Raw genomic sequence first — 14027 nt, 5'->3', positions numbered from 1 at the left:
TACAAAAATATGACTTTCACGTTTGCAACAGTAGTTTTCAAGATCACTGGATATGGAGCCCATTTTTAAAATCTTGCACAATGTGAGACTGCACAGGGACTGGTTTCGGGACAATATTAGATATGTGTAGTATTGCTGAGCGCTGGCATTTCTAGGCCACCAAGTAACACCCTTTAGGCACGAGGTGATTTTAAGGTGCAAAAAACTATGTGTCTTGCAGGCGACTACCATGAATCCACTCTTTAGACTCAGACTACTTAAAGATCTATCTGGCCTCCTAGGTCTTGCAATGGGGTATAAGTAGCAATGGGACCACAACAATTTTAAAGTCCACAGGATGCACCAATCTTTAGGTAATTGTAGCTCAAAAAGGGTTGGTCACAGTCTAAATATTTCAAAGGCAATTTAAAATGCATGAGAGAGGGCATCAGCTGCTACTAGACAGGCTCAAACTGTGGTATTCTTAAACAGGAGCAGCTAGGAAGATGACTCAGAACCAGAATCAGCGTAAAAGGCTGCTGCCAAGTCCACATGTTTTTTTCAAAGTAGGAAACGTCTTGGAATGGAAGAGGGAATATAAGGGCACAACAACAGTGAAGAATTGGTTGGGATGTTGCAGGCTAACCACAGACGATGGCAGCAAAGTACCTCTGCAGCTCCACAACTCAGGTGGTGATGCGGAGTTGAACTGGTTCCCTTAACTAGTCCGACAGCAAGGGGCTCTTAAAATCTTTGAGTTTTGGGCCATGAACTGTTCTTTCTTTGAATCAGGTGTTGACTTGTCTCCATGTTGAGCATGCTTGGGGAAAGCAGCAAAAATTGTCCAGGCTACAAAACGTATCACCAACCTTAAAGGTGGACAATCATTAGTAGAAGGCTTAAGCGGGATCAGTTCTTATTGAACACAAGACGCACACGTAGAAAACCTGGAACAAATAAAATTCTGCTCAAGACAAAGTGAAAAATTGTCCAATCAGGAGACCGTGCACAGTTTGCCTTTATCCAGGCTTTCGCAAGTGGAGGGTGGCACATATGGGCACCAAAAAGATACAGAATGTGCACAGCTACTGCCTGTATTCTTCTCTGAGAAGAGGTTTGTACAAAATTGAATTATTGGGGAGAGTGACTATTCGGCTCAATAATAATCACAGCTCATCAGTGTGAACCCTCACAATCACTAAAGTAACCTGAGCTCAACTCTCTGGTAGGTATGGCACAGAGCAGACAGTTAACTTAGGGCAATGTGCAAAACTTTAATGTAATACCAAAACAGTAATAACATCGAAATGCAAAACAATACAAATACCAAACCAGATTAGAAAAATAAAGTAAAATATATCAAACAAATGGTCACCGAAATGACAAAGGGAAACCACAGAAATTAATTAAAAAAATGTAAGTAGCAAAAGTGCCAAGAAGCATAAAGTGCTAATGATAGTTAATGGTCGTGGTAGACCAGGACCTAGGCACAATTTGGTGCTGCCTAGGATGGAGTCTGGGATGCATACACCAACCATGTTTGCCCTGGTGAAAGATTTTACCTTCTGACTCGAGTCTTAAGTCCTGATCCACCACAGGAGTACACCTCTAACACCTCCCCCCGACCCTGCACCCCCCAAACAGGACTTCAGGGGAGGCACTTGGAGACTCAGAGTGTGTGTCAGACAGAGACCAAACAGCAGCATCTAGTATAAGGTCCATTGCCACTGGTCAGCTGGGAAGTTTCAGGAAAATGCTTCCTGGAGCCTGTTGTGCGCCTTTAGGTTTACTAGATCAGCATTATGACACTTGGAGTCCACTTCTTTGTCCTAGGTTCAAGAGAGAAGGTCCAGTCATCCAAGGCTCTTCTCAGGTCACAAACACCACATTTGGTCATCTGCAGATCTTTCCCAGGTCAAGGAATGTTCTGATGTGGGTGCCTGGAGATACCACAAGCTAGTGGGTAGGGATGACTTCTGGGCACGTCCTAACCAATGGGGTAAGAGTTTGCTGCCACTTTCAAGATGGTGATAGCCTTCACTCGCACTAAACTAAACGCTTTGAGAGCTTGGATTGGGTGGCAGGGGTGTACTATGGTAATCCTAGAGTCCTCCCACATTTAACACTAAAATCTAATTTAGGGTACTCACTGTACCCCCAATAAAGACAAAAGTCTGGGCTTCTCCAGCAACCAGACAGTGGGTACACAAGAACTGATTTGGCATCCTGGTATTGCCCTTTGAAGTGTGCCCCAAGTGTTATATGTAAAATCACAGCAGGCCTAGAAAGCTGCATTGAAACTAATATCAAAAACGATGTTCACATCCCCACCCTGCATGTCGGGCTCAGAGGGATGCTCCTGGGAGGCATTTCGTAACTGTTCAAATGACAATTACTGGCTGGCAGAAGGGGAGAGCAAAACGCAAATGGGCATCCAGAGGTTTTAGGAAGGGAAAATGCAATTTTCTAGAAGTACTCTTTTCTTAATTTTTATCAAAAATCAGACTTTGCCACGGAATTAGATTTTTTAATAACTATTACACCATTTTTTAGCTGTTTCTTAATCAAACTATTAAGTTTAATAATGTAACCCAGTGTCTTTCTACGGAATAGCCAGCTTTGCTACAGTGAAAATAGCTTCAGGGGCTTTTTCACTGTAAAGACATGTTTAACAATAAAGTCCTACATGTTTTACTTTCAAACACAATGTACCCTGCCTTGTGGGCAATAAGGTCTACCTGTGGTGACTTATAAATATTTAAAAGGAAGGCTTTGACCTGCCAAATGAGGTTATTTTGACTGGTCAAATTTGGAGTTTAAAACTGGCTACAAATGGTGGGCCTGCGGTCATGTTTTCAGTTTCACTGTAGGGAGTGTCACAATGTGTGCTGCAGTCCACCGGTGACATTTAACTTACAGGCCCTGGGTACACACTGTACCATATACTAAATATGCTAATCAGGGAGAGGCAAATTTCATCATGCTGAAAGGGGGTGGAGGCACAGGCAAGTTATCATTGGTTAACCGGGGTAAAGTGCAGGAGGTTCTACAACCATCAAAATAAAGGGTTAAGTAAAAAGGCAAAAAATCCAGGGTGATCCTGCAGAAAAACAAATTTCCTACACAAAACGCCACCAAAAATGACCATAATCCAGTAGGGGAAGACAGTGATCTGAATTTTCAAAGTTTTAAGTACAAATAGTTTCAAAAAGCAAACAGTGTCAAGAATAGTCAATGGTCACATTGGAACAGGACGTAGGGACAATTTGAGGCCAACCTCAAGGAGCACAGTGGGGATACACCAACCAAGTTCGCCCTAGTCAATAATTTTACCTTCTGACTTATTCCTGAGTATTGTAAGTCTTAATCAACCACAGGGGTACAGTTCTAAGGACCTCAGGAAATCAGGAGAGGCACAGAGACTCAGACAGAGTTAGGCAGAGACTAATAGCAAGGTCTGGTTCAGGTGACAATAGTCAGCTTGATACTTCCAGGAAAAGGCCTTCTGCAGCTTGCTGTCAGACCACTGGACCCCACTAGTTTGTCCAGGGAGCAGGTCCAGTCTTTCAGGGCTCCTCCCGGGTTATAGACAGAAGACCCAGTCCTCCTCATCTTCCGCAGGTCCAGAAAGTGTTCTGGAGTGAGATCCAAGTGGTGCCACATTTACACCTGTCACTAGCTAGTGAGAGGGGGATGACTCCTGCCTACTCCATAAACCAATGGGATAAAGGTTTACGGGCCAGCCCAACCACTTTATCAGTAGTTTCCGTTTGCCTTACTGCAAACAGGCCCAAACTGCTATGTGTCAGGGAATTTTAAAGATACCAAAAACTTTGTCTCCGAGGGTTGGACAGCGTACACGCGCCGCCTAGGCTTCACCTAATAAAAGGGCCAGAGACACTTCATGAAATGGCAAAAGCGCCAACACACTTGAAAATGCGAGGACGATTTTTTGTGATCTGAAGGCGTGCTCAGCTGGGTTTCTGTGCATCTATCAGCTCTATGTGCAGATATGTATGCGTATGATGTAGTGTAAAACATGTCTGCACAGTTACTTGGAAGTATGATACAAAGGAGAAATATTAGTAGTCACATGTCAGCAGATGATAGAAACGGATGAGTAAACCTAGAGACTCTGCAGGGTGTGTGTGACAGGAGCTGTCAGGGTCAAAGGCCACATTGAAAGACTTGGCATGAATGTCTGTTGTGAAACTGCTTGTGCATTCTGTACACACTGCTTAATAATTATTACATTATACAGAGATACTGCTTTGTTTTACTCTGTGCACAGGACTTGGTGGGGCCTGATGATATGAAAGCTCAGTTCTGAACTCTGTGAAGAGTTCTGTAGCTCAGCACATCTGGCACCAGGCAGTATCCTCTGGCTGCCTGCCAGGTTAAGATCCCACACTGAGGGGCCCGGGGCACCCAGGACTCACACACACCAGCTCCATGCCTATTTTGGAGTAGTTGTTACTGCTATGTCTTCAGTACAGTGGCTTGGCGTGTACTGGGGCCACACACTCTGGCATCAGTCTAGAGAAAGTGGATCTGCTGTGTCTTCATCCAAGTGGCTAACTGTGTCCTTGGCCACACACTGTAGCCTCTGCTCAGTCTGGAGAATTTGCAGCACTGCTGTGTCTTGAGCCCTGTAGCTTGTTGTTCCCTGGGCTACACACCGTGACCTCTGCTCAGTCTGGAGAAGCCGCAGCACTGCTATGCCTTGAGTACACTAGGTTGGCGGGCCCTGCCACACACTCAGGCGTCAGTCTGGAGAAAGTGAGCCTGTTATGTCTTCACTCCAGTGACTTACTGTGTCCTTGGACACACAATGTGACCTCTGCTCAGTCTGGAAAAGGTGTGGCACTGCTGTGCCTTGAGCCCTGTGCTTGTTCTGCCCCTGGCTATACTCTCAGGCCTCTGCTCACACTGGAGAAGGTGTGGTACTGCTGAGTCTTGAGCCCAGTGGTTTCTTGTGCCCCTGGCCACACCCTGTGCCCTCTGTTCACTCAGTAGAAGAGATACACTGCAGTGCCTTGAGATCACTAGCACTTCTGTGTTTCTTCACAGCTTTATCGCAGGGGCTCACAAGGCCGAGTGGCATGTTCGCCATGCACGCCTTCAGCAATAATTGTCTAGATTAAGCCAGTTGGCGTCTGCAGCCAGCAGCACTCTGTGGTAGGGAGCAGGCATGAGGCATTGCTGTACTACTTGACCTCTGTCCCACAAAGATTTGGAGTGCATGTACAGGGCATCTGATAACTTAAAGCACTTAAGTTTGCACAGGTTGGGGGACTCATGGCTGTCTGTTTAGTTTCAGCCATTTAAAGTACCCTTCCATTCCAGAACTGTGACTTGCAGATCGCAGACTGGTTTTGAACTGTTGAATAATGTGAAGTTGGCAAAGATCATGGGGATCATGGGAAAGAATCTGCAGAATGAGCTATTCCCGCAAAGACTGAACAGCCCGAAGAAGTGAACATCGGAAGCTTTATTTGTGAAGAGGCACCTTGATCAAACCCTTGTTATGCCACAAAATTTTAAGAGCTGTTTAAGGTTACAGGCAATGAAAAGGTGTCTCAGATGTGTTCCTGTACACTGTTATTATACATTAAAAATGATTCCTATTTCAGATGATGTGAGACGTGCCAGTGCTCTGGCAACAAGCTGAATGTTTTAGCGTGAAATGCCCTGGCTCATTTGTGTAGATCTTTGTTCACAGATAATACCACAGTCTTTGTCAGTGGAGCCTTTGTTTCCAGAGGAAACTCCAACGTGCCTCGAGGCACCCTCACTTTGAAACTTGCTCCCCACAGCTTAGTTACTGTAGAAGCAGTCTGCAGAGGTGACGGAGTTTACCTCAGTGCTGAGCCCACTGCCGAATCAGATTAGAGGGACTTATCCAGTCTCAGCGGTGTCCAGCATTTATCCACGAGGGCTGAATCCATGCCAGATTTTTAGGACATCTACTAAAGAGACATTTACATAAGGTAAATGTGCATGGGATTCATTCACATAGCTAATATGCAAAACTGTGCCAGTGGCACTGGCATTCTTGGCTAAACATATAATGTCCCAAGCCTATGGGTACAGTGGGGGATTTCCCAATAGTCTGAAAGTGCCAAATGTTCCACTCTGCCAATCCGACTGCGCCTCTCTCCTATTGCAGGGCTGTGCTCGGCACCGCTCCACCCTGTCAATGCAGTAGGCATTCCAAATAAATATCAGTTTCTCTCACTATGGAATTTCAGGGCCTCACTTTCACATTTATGTAGGTTTGTCATGGATGGATATCACTTTCCCTCGGTAATGGCAGCCACACATGGCGCCAAGATATCTAGCACTCTCAGTATGGGAGCAGCAGGCTGACCCCAAAAGCCGGTGAGTGCAGCTTTTGTTATCTTTGTATATTCCATAATGCCTTCAAGAGAAGCAGAACAGAACCCCACAAACTTAAGTACAGAGACAGATTGGTTAGCCCAAGATCAAACATTGCATCAAGTGGCGGAATTGACAAACACTCACTCACACACTGGGGATTGCCTCTAAATCAAGCGCGAGCTGAATAGTTCATGCACAATCTTGTAAGGTGAAGTTTGTGATTCTTGGCAGGGAAACGCCCTTCTTTGCAATATACATTTTACATTAAAACCCAAAGAGTTCGGGTTGAAACGGCTGCTGGGCATCACAGGGGGAGAAATACTTTTCAAAAGTACAGTACATGCAGTCATTAGTATCGCAAGCATTATGTGCTGTGGTCACTGTCCACTACAGAGGTCTCTTTAGAGACAAACGATGCTTGTGAGAATAGAGGGGGATTGCCACACACACCCTCTCTCAAAGGTATGTTCTGTCAGGGAAACCACTGACACAGCTGACTCCTCCCATGCCCCAGTTCTTTTATAGCTCGCTTCGGTGGGACTGTCGCCCAGTCCTTCTGTGGGTGCACACCTTTTCTGTCGCCCACTCCTTCTGTGGGTGCACACTTTTTCTCTCGCCAAGTCCTTCTGTGGGTGAACACTTCACAGGCCTCTAAATAGATCTGATGCAAAAATTGGCGAAACACTAGCTACACATGCATACACAGCTACATTCTGGTTAGCAAATGGCGTCAGCTGAGCGCGTTTCATGGACACGAGCCAAGTGCCCCAAAACGAACCATTGAGGATACAGAGCAGAACATTAGCAGGAAACTAGAAAACAAGCTGAGGCAAAAGAAAAAAGTAGTGCGTCAACACTAAGCTATATGGGTGACTGTGCAATAATCCATGTACCAGGGTCAGTCTCCAGGGCGGGAACAAAACAGCTAAAAGGCAGGACAAAAGTAATGCATTTACCAAAAGAATTTTGAAAGGCAGGCAAAGGAACGATTTAAAGGGATGGGCATGGTGAAAGCCCACAGAAGCAGATTACAGCATGTCGAGAGAGAGCGCATGCGCACTGCCTGGACTCAACCTAAAAATAGAGGGTCCAGCAAAAGGTGAAAAATCTGGGGTGACCACACAGAATTGGCTGATTTCCTACAAGGCCTGAGAACAGTTTCTTATTTAATATTTTAGGGCCATATTTTAGAGGAAGATCTTTAAGTTATCTAGCTTACCTCCTGCACTGCATCTAAGTAATCTTTGTCTGGCACTGTGTCTTTGAAATTTGTAGTCAGTGTGTCAAAGTCAAGGTCATCTGACAGGATTTATGATGGGCCTCCAGCCTCAAACATTCTTTCCATCCCAAACTACCAACCTTACCTACCAGCAACTAACAGACCCAGAAAGGTAAACCTCAATGGTAGCATGGGGAGAGATGGAATACTGTAAGGGAAAACCTTTAATTTGTATGAGAATATTAGATTTTAAAACCTACATATCATGCAAAGTGAAGCATACATGATGAGGTATAGTTGCTTACAGTGAACACTTAAACCGTTGAGGTGAGAACTTTACAGCATTTCATTTTAAATGCATGGCCTCTAAATCTAATTTTGCTGCTCAAACATCAGTATTCTCACAGCTTTCTCTGGATATCTCCCATAATGACCAGAGGGGACACAAGTCAGGGACACTACCACAAAATAGTGCACCTGGACTATAAAGTGGCCAACTCAATAGCCTGACTTGCACAAATGATCACAACTATTAGATCCCAAAGCTAAAGTTCTTCATCAGTAGGAAGACAGGAAGTGGACATCTTCAAGGATAAATCAACACTTTATGTGCATTCTTAACAGATGTGTGCAGAGCATGATAAAACTTATGAGGCTGCCACTCTTGGGACTGCTGCAAGTTGATGTAACTCCTTATGTGACTACATACCTTAACATTGTAGCTTACTGCAGTGTACTGTACGTCTTAACAAGGAGGCATCTGTGTCTAGTGTTAAAGATAAAGGCTACTAGAATTATAAGCATGTGCTTCTACATCACCAGGAAAAAAGGCCAAGCATCCACCAAAAGTGAAGTTTATATTCTCTTTTCTCCAAGCTCTGCCTTCTATGTAGTCCTTAAGAGGCCTCATAGGAAGTTGTGCATTTGGGAAATAAAAAACTCAATTCAAGCCAGGGAGAGACTTTATCAGACAAGCAGTTCAATAAGGCTTTATGTGGAAAGTTTTAAATTGAGCATTTTTTTCCCCCACAAGGGAAGCTGTTGGATGTGACTTTGCTTTTAGACCCTACTCTAAGTGACAATCATCTGATGGACTGCACAACTCACTTTCTATCCCCTCTGCCGATTTGTTCCTTGCAACGCCTAGAGCGCTTATTCCCTTTTGTTCTATACAATCTTGCAACATGGTTGCCACATTGGTCCACTCCCTAACATATAAAATACCAAGTATGCACACAGCTTTATCACAACATGGCCGACCCCCCTTTTTTATGGATTCAAATACATTTTTGACATTTTATACCCATAACATTAAACGCTTTAGAAAATCTCATTGGCTTATCCGCTTGAGCAAAGCAAATGTTGACAGAAGAACGTGTAAGTTGTACATTTAACAAACAGACCTGAAGCAGCTTTTTATGCTAAGTAAACTGTAGATGTATCTTTGTACAGATTCTGGAAAGAAGGACCATACTCAGGACTGCAGCCCAACACTCCACAACATATTCACTCGACTACAGTAACCTGAAGAAAGTGCCTAACCTGCATGTAAGCAACAAAGTTGCTCTCCTTTTGTTTCCATCTTAACAGCATGTGCTTACTTTACTGCAAAGCTTCCAAATGCGTATACATCAACATAGAATAGAAAAAGTCATTCAATTTGATGGTTATCACTTTCATAGACTTTGTCTCTTCACAATCATTCTCCTCATTGAGTGGGAAATTTAGGAATGATGCATTCTTGCTCAGTTTGCATTGAACAACATGGACTCAGAAAGCACAAAGGTACAAGGCAGCAGGTCCCCTACATTTTGTATTGACTGAGAACCAACAGTGATGGACTCCCGGGAAGCTTATGACTTACCTAACTTTGATAAAAGCTGCCTCCTGGTCTTTTAATGTAATTTCGGATATTTGTCATATTGGGACACCGGCCCAGGAAGACACAGGATTCAAATTGCATGCAGATCCTTTTCTAAATATCTTGCTACACAAATAACTCTTCACAAATGGTAAGTCTTATTTTGGAGACAAAAATGTAAAAACAAAGCTCAGAAACAGAAAAATGTCTAAAAGTACCACAAGATGGTCAATGGTGTCCAAAAAGTTGGAGTGTTCACAGGCCCTAACTGAATATACCACAAAAACTAATTGCTAGGCAATGGGTAATTCAGTAGTTTTAAAGACTGATGGATGCACCTCCTAGCTTAAGGGAGCAGAGCTGTTTTTCTCCTAAAGGTCGCATAGATTATGTGCCCACTTGTTCATGTTTTCAGTAAAAAAAAAAAAGAAAATACAATAAAAAAATAAAAAAGAGTGGGAAACTATTGATGCACTGTGGATACACTGTCAGCTTAACTGGCTAACAAAAAAAGAAAGAAATGTTGCTTTACAGAAATGTTTAAAATGGTTCTTATCCAATTAGCATTCCAAAGGTTGAAAGGAGCTAATGAATGTATTGACAACTGATAAGGGTTTCAGGTGAATAGTAGGGACAACCAACTCATTAATTCAAAAATAGGTGGGAAAACACACATTGGATACTGAATTAAGACAGAATGAAGAAATCGAAATATAGAGGAAAGGCGTTCAGTAGAAAGGGAGAGCCCTTTAATTGAATACTGCTCAAGATCCAAATGGGAGTACCTCATCTGGCTAGGTTTTTTGTTATGCTCAATGCTCTGCAGTCTTCTGATTTCAGACATTTGATACCGCATTAAATGTAAGCTTCCAGTTCTGTCGAAGACTGCTGCCTGACACAACCAGTATTGCCACACTATCTTGAATTCTACAATTATGGCAGACCTTGATTTAGGATTGTTTAAGATGTGCAAAGAATAGCTGTTGAATGAATATTCTTTGGTCACACAAGTTCTTACATCTACTCAGAACAGATTTTGCATGCTTTGAATTCGGAGGCCAAACATTCACTTTAAAAGGAATTTCAATAATTACCCTTCTCTTGTAGGATTTCAAACTTTTCAAGGACTGTGCCGTACATGTAATAAGAAATTCACACTGTAGAATAATTTTAAACTACTATACTATCCAACTAGTTTGTCTTCACCCCACCTCTCACGCTATGCCACTTGCTGGAGGACTGATGATTTTATGGATCAGGTGCTCTTTCTACATTTTACCATCTAAAGTCACGGATGTGACTACTAACACTTCAGTAGAGCCTGTAATACCACCGACTAGTTTTATTAAAAACTGTTTTAATGGCTTCATGAACTAAAATTCAAGAACACAGTTTTGAAATAATGGGGTAAGGATCAAAGCAGGTGCAAGAATGACTCCTGACTGGCTCAAAAAGACTGGGGACAGAGGAAATGGCAGCAGAGATGTTGTATTGATCTGATAACTATGTTCTTCCTTTGCCGGTTTGGGTAAACTTCTATCCCACAAAAACAGGTGTGTTGATGCTGGGGGTCAACAGTCTTGACTCCATTTCAAACTACAGAGGCAAGGAAAGACGTTTTTAAATTGCACATGCAGCAACCAAATTGGCTACTATTTTAAGCTCCTCATGTGGTTGATTTTACAGCAATACTGCATTGTTTCCAGCAGAAGTCTTGTTCATCGAGGTAGCATCCTGGCACCACCTGTCCCCATCTACAGAGAAGGAAAAATTGCTTTACTTGTAATTCTAGCTCTTCAGGGATTACAATGAAATCACAAAAACTCCACTGCACGTAATGGCCACTTTTCAGATGCATACGTGGGATCACTTTGCCATTCATTTATTTATAATTAATAGATGAGACGCTCTATAATAGGACTGAATATCAGTCACTTCAATTCTGCCCTTGTAAGTTGCCTTAAAGCATTTTGACATAATTAGCCGTGGAAATCCCCGATTCCAAAGGAAACTTCATAGATTGGATTTTATTCTGCCAAAGAACGAACGTGGTAATTTGTATGAGACTTTTGCAGCTGATACAAAAATCTAGTCAGTGTCACCAATTTAAAGATTTAAGACACATGTCCAGACAAACACAGATTTGCTACAATCATTCATCTATCACACATTTTCTCTGGGTATATGTGTTCAGTTTTTTGGCTCAACTAACATAACTTCACTACCATATTCACCAATAAGGGCCTCCTATTCAGCTGCATTTAATTCTTTAGTTTAAAAATAAATCAGATAAGCACTGCATGTATAATCTTTTCACATGAAGTAATTCAGGTGCACCATATACAAAACTTACATAAGAGTAAGTAATTAATGTGCACTATCAATTCATAACACTTACATAACCAGAAAGACTTTTGTCTGTGTAATAGATTGATTTCACGAGGCATACAATGGACACTTTTGCATGCAAATGTCTTTGTGATACTGTTGTGCAAATTTTGCTTAAGATTTATGTTATTGTACTTTTTTAATGATTTAATTAACTGTATGTAAGTGTGAAATTATGTAGAGTGCACACAAATTAGTTGAAGCTCTGTTATGCAAGATTCGTGCATGGTACACATTAATTGCTTCATGTGAATTGTAAGGAAATGCCTCCTTGGCATGGTTACCCTCTGACTTTTTGCCTTTTGTTGATGCCAGTTGTGATTGAAAGTGTGCTGGGACCCTGCTAACCAGGCCCCAGCACCAGTGTTCTTTCCCTAAACTGTACCTTTGTTCCCACAATTGGCACAGCCCTGGCACCCAAATACGTCTCTTGTATATGGTACCCCTGGTACCAAGGGCCCTGATGCCAGGAGGGTCTTTAAGGGCTGCAGCATGTCTTATGCCACCCTTGGGACTCATCACTCAGCACATGCACACTGCCTCACAGCTTGTGTGTGCTGGTGGGGAGAAAATGACTAAGTCGACATGGCACGCCCCTCCGAGCGCCATGCCCACCTCACACTGCCTCTGGCATAGGTAAGTCACCCCTCTAGCAGGCCTTTCAGCCCTAAGGCAGGGTGCACTATATCACAGGTGAGGGCATATGTGCATGAGCACTATGCCCCTACAGTCCCTAAGCAAAACCTTAGATATTTTAAGTGCAGGGTAGCCATAAAGAGTATATGGTCTGGGAGTTTGTCAAACACGAACTCCACAGTTCCATAATGGCTACACTGAAATCTGGGAAGTTTGATATCGAACCTCTCAGCACAATAAATGCACACTGATGCTAGTGTGGGATTTATTGTAAAATGCACCTAGAGGGCATCTTAGAGATGACCAGTCCGACTCCTAGTGCTAGGCTGACCAGTTTCTGCCAGCCCGCCACAACCCGACGAGTTTCTGGCCACCTGGGGAGAGTGCCTTTGTCACTCTGTGGCCAGGAACAAAGCCTGTACTGGGTGGAGGTGCTTCTCACCTCCCCCTGCAGGAACTTTAACACCTGGTGGTGAGCCTCAAAGGCTCATGCCTTTTGTTACAGCACCCCAGGGCATCCCAGCTAGTGGAGTTGCCCGCCCCTCCGGCCACTGCCTCCAACTTTTGGCGGCAAGGCTGGAGGAGATAATGAGAAAAACAAGGAGGAGTCACCCACCAGTCACGACAGCTCCAAGGGTGTCCTGAGCTGAGGTGACCCCTGTCTTTAGAAATCCTCCATCTTGAGATTGGAGGATTCCCCCAATAGGATTAGAGATGTGCCCCCCCCCCCTCAGGGAAGAGGCACAAAGAGGGTGTTGCCACCCTCCAGGACAGTAGCCATTGGCGACTGCCCTCCTGACCTAAACACACCCCTAAATTCAGTATTTTGGGGCGACCCAGAACCCAGGAAATCAGATTCCTGCAACCTACACAAAGGACTGATGACCTGAAAGCCCCGCAGAGATGACAACTGACTTAGCCCCCAGCCCTGCCGGCCTGTCTCCAGACTCAAAGAACCTGCACAGCGACACATCCGACAGGGACCAGCGACCTCTGAGGACTCAGAGGACTACCCTGAACCGAAGGACCAAGAAACTCCAGAGAACATCGGTACTGTTCACCAACAGCAATATTTTTGCAACTTCGAAACAACTTTTAAAGAACTCACTCTTCCCGCCGGAAGCGTGAGAATGTACCCTCTGCACCAGACGCCCCCGGCTCCAGCTCCAGAGAACTAACAAAGCAGAAAGGACTCCCAGGCGACTGCGACTCCGTGAGTAACCAGAGACTACCCCCCTGCACCTCCAAGGCGACGCCTGCAGAGAGGATCCAGAGGCTCCCCCTGACCGGGACTGCCTGGAACAAAGAACCGGACGCCTGGACCAAGCACTGCACCCGCAACCCCCAGGATCGAAAGGAACCAACCTCCAGTGCAGAAGTGACCAGCAGGCGGCCCTCTTCCTAGCCCAGTCGGTGGCTGGCCCGAGACGCCCCGCTGTGCCCTGCCTGCGTCATGACCTCCAGGTCCCTCCATTGCTTCCTATAGCAAACCCGACTCCAACTTTGCACACTGCATCCGGATGCCCCTGTGCCGCTGAGGGTGTGTTTTGTGTGCCTGTTTGT

At 44.2% G+C, this 14027-nt stretch overlaps 1 protein-coding gene across 20 annotated transcripts in view; it reads right to left on the bottom strand.

The window, feature by feature from the left end:
* The window catches only part of EPN1 (epsin 1), a 250587-nt gene that overhangs the window by 143348 nt on the left and 93212 nt on the right, over nucleotides 1–14027 (bottom strand). The window lies entirely within an intron of this gene.

This window comes from Pleurodeles waltl, chromosome 7, assembly GCF_031143425.1.
Source record: "Pleurodeles waltl isolate 20211129_DDA chromosome 7, aPleWal1.hap1.20221129, whole genome shotgun sequence".
NCBI lineage: Eukaryota > Metazoa > Chordata > Amphibia > Caudata > Salamandridae > Pleurodeles > Pleurodeles waltl.
The sequence above is the reverse complement of the archived record's forward strand: the minus strand, read 5'-3'. Positions and strand labels throughout refer to the sequence as shown.